Raw genomic sequence first — 7,929 nt, forward strand, 5'->3', positions numbered from 1 at the left:
TACATCTATGAGACTGGAGCACCTGCTGACTTCTGCCAGAGAGACCCACTGGATCTCATCCCATCCCAGGGCCTGTCGTATTGTCATAACAGAAAGGTAGGGTGTGAATGTAGCTGGAAAGAGAAAGAGAGAACTGAAGAGCAAGAATTTGGCAGTGCACCTTCAGCCTGGCCAAGGGAGACAGGCACGAGGTGTTGCAGACAACTCTGCTGCTCCCAAGGTGTATTCAGGAGTGGAGTTGGAGGAGGAATTCTCCAGCCCTCATCCCAGCCTGGACACAGTGGCCCAGCAACTAGGCCAGACCCTCTGTCTTCATTCCATACTGGAAAAGGAACTTGTAGAAACTTGGGTTTCCCAGCTACCTCCTTAGCAGTGGGGCTGTACACACCAGTCACGTGGCAGGGACCTATCTCTTTCATACAGCATGACTCCCTCGCTTTTCTGCTTTGTCAGTTAACTTGCTTGGTCTGAATCAGGTCCTCAAGAGGGTGAGTAACTTTGAGAAAATGAAGTGCTTGAGTGAGTAAAGCTGAGGTGCCAACCCTAAGAAGTCCAGCCTCTGGCTTTTCCCTCTCTGTTCCTCTCTTCCCTTGCTATCTCCCATCTCTTTCTCCCTTCTTCTCCCTCCCTTCGCTTCCTCATTTTTTTCTCTCTCTGCTTCCCTCCCCCTCTCCTTTCCTCTCTCTTCCTCCATCCCTCTCTCCTTCCCTACTCACACTCTCTCTCTCATTATTCTTTTCCTTCTTTTTCTGTCTTCCCACTTTCTCTCAGCCACTCTCTTCTCTACTTTTATCCCCTCTCTTATTCTTTCCCCTCTCGTTCCTCTCTCCTTTCCCCTCACTCATCCTCTCATTGTCTCCTTCCCAACTTTATCCCTTCTTTTTTCTAACTCCCTTTAGAATTACAGCTAGTCAGTGGATCCAATGGAAAGTCTAAATTTTAAAATGTTTGAGCTTGTTGTTTATCATTTTCACCAGAATACAACTTTCTTTTCAACCAGAGTTTCACGCAGTGAAACATTAAAGAGAACAGCATATTTCCAAAGAAGCATTAGATCAAATTCCTCACCTTTCCACCCACGCCCCACACTCACGCCCATCCTGAGATTCAAGGGACAAACTCACAGGAATATCTTAGAAAATTCTGCTTCTATCTTCAATAATGTTTTTCTCTCTCTCAGTTCTGGACAAAGCCTCATGGGGGAGCTGCTATCTCACTGTAGATAACAGTAAAGTGTTGTTTCCAACAAGGAGTGACCTTTTCAGATAGGAATGAAGCGTGACTTTTGCTTCAGAGAAAAAGGTTCTCAATTGTTATTTTTCTGCAGGTGTCTTTATCTTGTTCTCCACAAGAGCCCACAAACACATTTCTGGTCAAGTTTAGAGCTCCATTTTGCCTTAGCAAAAGAAAATCCCAAAATGATGTTCATTGTGGAAAGAGTTTTACTTATTGAACAATCCAATCAAAGACAATTTCAAGTATTTCTTTTCTTCCACAGAGGGGTTTCACATGTAACATCCTCATAAGAAGAGTTCATTATATGTTAGTTTTGTTATAGCTACATCAGTTATGTAAATCTTAAAAAAAAAAATCCAGGATAGGAAAAAGAAAATGATTTTTGTGGGCATAACTTCCAAAGTAATTTACATATACAAATTTTGTCAATTTCTATGAAGAATAGTTCCCGGATAGAGTAAAGAGAAGGTTATTGCTGCGAAAGATGATTTGTCTGGCATTTAGTCAATTGGAAATTCCTGCGCCTCCACATTTTGATGCAGCTCCAGAGCGTGGGGATTGATGTCCCTATTGATGACCCTGAGGTGCTGAAGATCCTCAGTGTCTCCTGACTCATCAAAAAAGAAACAGTTTTGCCCAGCAGAGCTTTAGTGCTAAGCAGATTTCAAGATTGCAGATTATTTAATTCATATTCCTTATTTTGCAATCAAGGAAACAAAAGTCTAGGAAAGGAGAGGGACTTCCCCAGGTTCACCCAGGCACAGTCCTTTTCCGACTGTGTTCCCTGGAATCCCGGTGAATCCTGGACATACTTTCAGGGCCACCAGAGAGAGGTATTGACTGGCCGTCTTCCGGGCCCGTTCTATTGTTTCAGTCACAGCACCTCTGCTTTTATCTGTGTGATTAGATATAATGTTTTGAGAAAATTAAGCCAATGTACTTCTTTCCTTCCTAATCTCTAGTTCCTAGTCATCCCAAGGCTTCTGAATCAAAAGCCATGCCTGGCCAACACAGATTGTGGGATTTCTTCCATAATATTTAAAAAGTTAGTCTTCCTTCCATCCACTACTGAGGCTTAGCTATTAGCCTTAGTGCCCCAGAAGAAGGAGTTGGCTATGACACAAGGGAAGTTTCTACCACAAAAGAAAAGAACAGAAAAGAAAGCTTACCCCTCTTACCTAAGTGGATTCTGAGAAGAGAAAGGAGGCTGATGCATTCCAGACTTCAGTTCTTCCCATATAACTCTCACACATGGTGAACGTAAACCACTTAGGACAGTGCCTGTAAAGCATGTTATATTTTGATTTTGAAATAGACTTTTTCCTGAGTCTCTTCTTAAACAATGTGTTGGTGAATTTTTATGTAATGCGCATTAAAATGAATGCACACAATTTAATAAAGTAGACATTTAAATAAAGAAAAGGAAAGGAAGCTGATGTAGAGGAAGGTTGTATGAGGCACGTGAGCCCTGAGCATTCTCTGTAGGCTCAAGTCCTGGGATAAGAAGATTTATTACACAGGGGAAGCTAGAAACAAAGAAACTTTTTCCTCACTCCCTGTTTTGAGCCCAGGGATAGTGGAAAAGTGATAGAACAGCCCCACAGTGATGGGGGAATGTGGCTACATAAATGAATTTGGCTCTCCATGCTTGCACATGGTATGGAGGAGATCCAGAAATTTCCAGGTGTCGTATACATATGATCAACAGAAGCCTGGGGTCAGGCTGATGAGGTGCTTTTAGGTAGAGATGTCAAGATTGTGACAGATGGGCTCTAAGGGTGAGCATATAAACCACAAAGGCCAGACAGGACCAGTTACATCTTAGTGGTCCCCAGTTCAAGGACCAGACCAGCACAGCCATTCCCCTGCAGAGACCAAAAAAGAATCAGGAGAACCCAGGGAAATCTGAGGTCCCAATTTTCTTCTTCCATTGCGAGAGGAAGTAAGCCACCCCTTCTCAACAGGAAGAGGATCAGAGGGACTAGGAAGAGATAGGAAAGAACAAACAGGTACCCGAAAAGAGACTGTCATTCAAAAGACATGCTTAACCCAGGATGGTTACCGGGATTGAAAAGGGCCCCAGGGCTTGCAGGCTCCCACTGTTACTTCTTCTTTTCCTCTTTCTGGAATATGTCCAGGGCTAGCTCACTCAGAGCTACCTGGACACAGGAGGCAGTGTGATGAGGTGGAAAACACACTGGAAAGCCAAGAGAGCTGAGTGTAAGTGATAGCTCTGCAGTTAAGTCACTGTAACCCTGGGAAAGTCACATCGCTTCTCAGTTGCAAATTCTATATTTCTGAAATTAGATGGCTAGACCCATGAGATCCTTTCTAGCATTTGCATTCAATGCTATAGAAACCCCTTTGGTGGAGCCCAGGATAACCCTCTGAATTCCTCCTCTGGCATTAAGAATAAAATTCAAGAGAAAGTCAGCCTCATTGGGTGGCATTCCTTAGTAGGGTCACCATAGCTCCAGGTCTGGTTTGCAGCCTTAACCAGACCAGGACCTGTATGGCGTCAATGAATGAGAGTGCATCAAGCTTTTGGGGTAGACTCAGTTAACCACATTCACAGGAGACTGATGGAGTCCTCAGGCTATTCTGTCTTCTTGACTCCTGGGGCTCAGGGGAAGCTGAAACAAAAACAGACACCTGCCTGGTTTCCCAGCCTCTTCAGAAGCTCTGTGGATATCACATGGTGTCTCTACTGCCATGGCAGATCAGCTGTTAATATTTCCCATTTAACTCCAAAATGGCACATTTAATAATCTAAAGATGTTTGTTCAGGGTACTTTGGCATCTTGCATTTCTCTCCCTGTAAGGACTTAAGGAGTAGGGCTTTCTCAATCACCTTGGTGATTGACCTGGGTCCTTCCCCATCATTTGGCATCAGTAAATCAATCAAATTCCCAGACTTTCAGAACTGCATATCAAATAGATGGAAAGAAAATTGTTTCAGGACGAATTAACCACAAATAGTCACCAAATGGCAGCTGATTAAAGAAATGCAGGAGTCCAGGAGAACAACTGGGAAGAAATAGTAACTGGGCTGACTTTGAGTCAAGACACTCAAGAATTAAGTGTGAAGCCTAAAAGAGAAACCTAATTCTTACTGAAGAGACTCTAAGAGTATAGACAACAATGCAACTATGTAATTTAGATTGAAAAATATAGCCCCAATCTCTGCCCTTTAGGAAACTATACACAAGGTAGCAAGGCTTCCAAGAGAAAGTGACTTGGTGTACATGGACTTAGAGGAGAAGAAACCTGATGGCCTCCATGGTTCAGTGTCATTAGCTGTCATATCCTGATGATACCAGCACTGAGATAAGAATTATTTTGTCAAAGACCATAACCCTTGAGCTTGGACAAGGCCATACACCCAGGATTCAGTCTAATTCTTTGGCTTCTTTGGGTTGGCTCCAAGCAGGCTTCACCCATCTGTTGCCACATAGCTGCTTCAGACAATCTAGTCACCATGCAATTGAGTAAATTACGTCTTCACATTTATATTCTAGTTCCCAGGAGATAGTCTGGGCTTTTGATGGATGCTTTAGAAATCCCCTAAGCTGTAAGCAAGATGTTTCTTTTCCTTGAGTGTTATCTCCTCTACCACATGCTGATTTGTGCTAGCTTCGGCCTCAGAGGGTGGGGCTTGTCCTTCCGTGGCTCCCTGTGTGTAACACTGCAAATACTGCCTACTAGCAACAGCTACCCACCAGGTTCCCTTTATTTACTGCATTCTACAAGAGCACCTCTTGTCAGGGTGTTGGTGTTTGAGGTGGAAAATCGTCCAGGGAATCCATTTCGCATTGCTGGAAATGTAAGTATAAAATCTGACTGCAAAGGGCACCTCTGAGATATAAGACCCTTTAGATACCCTCTCATTTTAGTCTCATACCAGGCCTTCCAGATAGAGTGTTATCCTCATTTTATAAATTGGAAACCAAGCTTCAGACAGTTTAAGTAGGCAACTAAAGCTACTCTCCACTAATAGAAGCAATAGAATGGTCCTCTTCTATCTGGGAGAATTGTTTTCTTTGAGCTATTGGTGGGCCTTCCAGCAGGATGCAAATGGGGTGGAAAAGGAGGAAGGCAATGCCTGGCCAGTCAGATCCGATTACTTTACCCTGGTCACCAAGAAGGTGAAAGAAAGAACAGTCAGCTCCATCTCAGCTTTAAGGCTTTGCACTAGTTAGTGGCAGAATGGGGTCTGGAACCCAGGTCAGCCTGGATTTGAAGCCCAAGCCATTCTACACTGCTAGCTACACTTCATACCATTCTACACTGCTAGCTACACTCATTCTTAGGTGTAAGCATTCACTGCTTTTCAACAAAGGCATCCATTTGTTCTTGTGAGGAGAGGTCTTCACTTTGCTGCAGAGGAGTCCACTCATAGCATTGGCTTTTATTGTTTTTTTCATGCCATTTGGATCCTACTGAAGCTGCATCAATAGGTCAGTGAAGATATTTATTCTAGATATAGGAGGACCATTCATCAGTGGAAATGGGTGAGATTGGCCTAAGCAGGTCAGCATCCCTACCTGGTTCCTAAGTCATTGAATGGCTAAAGAGGAGTTGGATGAGGCCGGGGATGAGACCGAGGTGAGTAGAAAGGTGAAGAGGACGGCTTAGATAAAATCTTAGCAAGATTTAAGATTGAAAACCGGGTGCTAGGGGGTATGAATACCACCAGAGCAGATGGGCGGGTAAGGTGGGAGGAGCCAGGTTTTTAAGAACTGCCTTCATGAGGTAGGCGTCACCAATGGGCCATCCACCATAAATTAGAATTCTTTCAACCCAGACCTGGGTCTGAAGCCTGGCCCCATCTGATCTTGGAGGGGGAGCGTAGTTCTGTGGGACTCTTTCTTACCACATGGGACCAATAGTGTGTGTTCTGAAACTTATATGCCCTCACCTGCCAGGTTCCATGATGTAGCTGTGGAAGGGGGGTCGATGAAGCAGTATTAGTTGGGGGATGCCACAGTGAGTAACTCCTTTGCAGCCTCCATATCGAAATCCAAAACTCACTCCCCTAAGGTAATAAATTTCTTATTACATATTCTTGTAGCTCGTAGTTCCCTATTTCCATCATAGCAGTGCTCAATATTGTAATTATATGTGCATGTTTGATTGCCTGCCTCTTTCCCCCCACCCTCCACAACCTAGGTTGTAATTTCTGCTAAGGGCAAGAACTACGTTGTGTTTAGTTCATTAAAGCATCTTCGATGCCCAGTGTGAGGTTTGACATTTAATAGGTACTGAATAAATGTTTGTGGAATGTACGAATATTGTTCTTTTCATTTTTTAAGGTGAAACATAGTATAGTATAGGCCTGGGCTTTGGAGTCAGACAAAGATGATGAAATTTTGGCTTCACCACATGGTAACTATAAGATCCTGAGCAACATTTTTCACTTTTAAAGCTCAATTTCTTTGTCTGAGAAATGGAATAAATTCACTGAGTCGTTACAAAAAATCCATGAGATTATGCACGTCAAGTGCCTGGCACTAAGTAGGTGTGCAAATAGCATTAAGCATTTTCCTTTATCCTGTTTCCTTCTGTTACCTGGTAGTGTCTCCCAAATTCACATGCCTGCCTAGATGCTGTATTCATTTCCTGTTGCTGCTGTAACAAACTACCACAAATTATGTGGCTTAAAACAACCTGTATTTATTTTCTTACAATTCTGGATGTAAGAAGTCCAGATTGGGTTTTGCTGAGTTAAAGTCAAGAGCTGGTCCCTTTCGGAGGATCTAGGGGAGAATTCGTTTCCTCACCTTTTCCAGCCTCTAGAGACTGCCTGCATCCCCTTTTTTGTGACCCTTCTTTACATCACTGGAATTCACATCCCCTCACCAACTCTGAACCTCTTGCCTCTTTCATTTAATAAGGATTCTTATTGTTATCTCAGTGGGCTCACCAGATAATCCGACTTCCAGATAATTCAGGATAATCTCCCATCTCAAGATCTTTAATTTAATCACATCTGCAAAGTCCCTTTTGCCATATATCCTAACATAGCCACAGGTTTTGGGGATTAGGAAATAGCTATCTTTGGAAAGGGGACACTATTATTCTGCCTACCACCGATGCTTTAGAAAAGGTATAGGTTTGATGAGACCTGTATTTCAGACCCACAGTGGGAGCAGAGGAGAGAGAGCTCTTCAACGGAAACCCAGGGCACGTTTTCTCTGCAGGGGCAGCTGGACCAGACCGATAAGTCTCAGAGGCAGAGTGCTGGGGAAAAGACAGGCATGGCATATCTCCACTCACGTTTGGTTTCAAAATAGTTTTGAAAACACAGAGGAATTCCAAGAATATTTGTTGAACATCTAGAAATACCCAGATGTTTGGCTTGAAAAGAAAGACTGTGACAATCTGGTGCCTTGAGCGTCTACACATTCATCTTCCAGGGAAACTAAAGGGCAGAGTAAGATGAGTTAGCAGATGAGGCCCAGCAGATGGATCACACAGAAAGGTGACCCTGAATTTTCTGGGGTATACGATAAAGGCTTGGTCCTCCCCACCCTGCTTTGGTTTGAGCTCTCTGCTAAAGGAGTGGGGGTTTGCCTTAATGTACATACTTACTGTCAGGATGCAGAGGGACACTCTAGATGGTTGTCACAACCTGGTCCAGAGATTCCTGTGTATATACAAATTACTTTTACCAACATCAATGGCATGAGGTGG

Source organism: Pteropus alecto, unplaced genomic scaffold, assembly GCF_000325575.1.
Source record: "Pteropus alecto unplaced genomic scaffold, ASM32557v1 scaffold275, whole genome shotgun sequence".
NCBI classification, from domain to species: domain Eukaryota; kingdom Metazoa; phylum Chordata; class Mammalia; order Chiroptera; family Pteropodidae; genus Pteropus; species Pteropus alecto.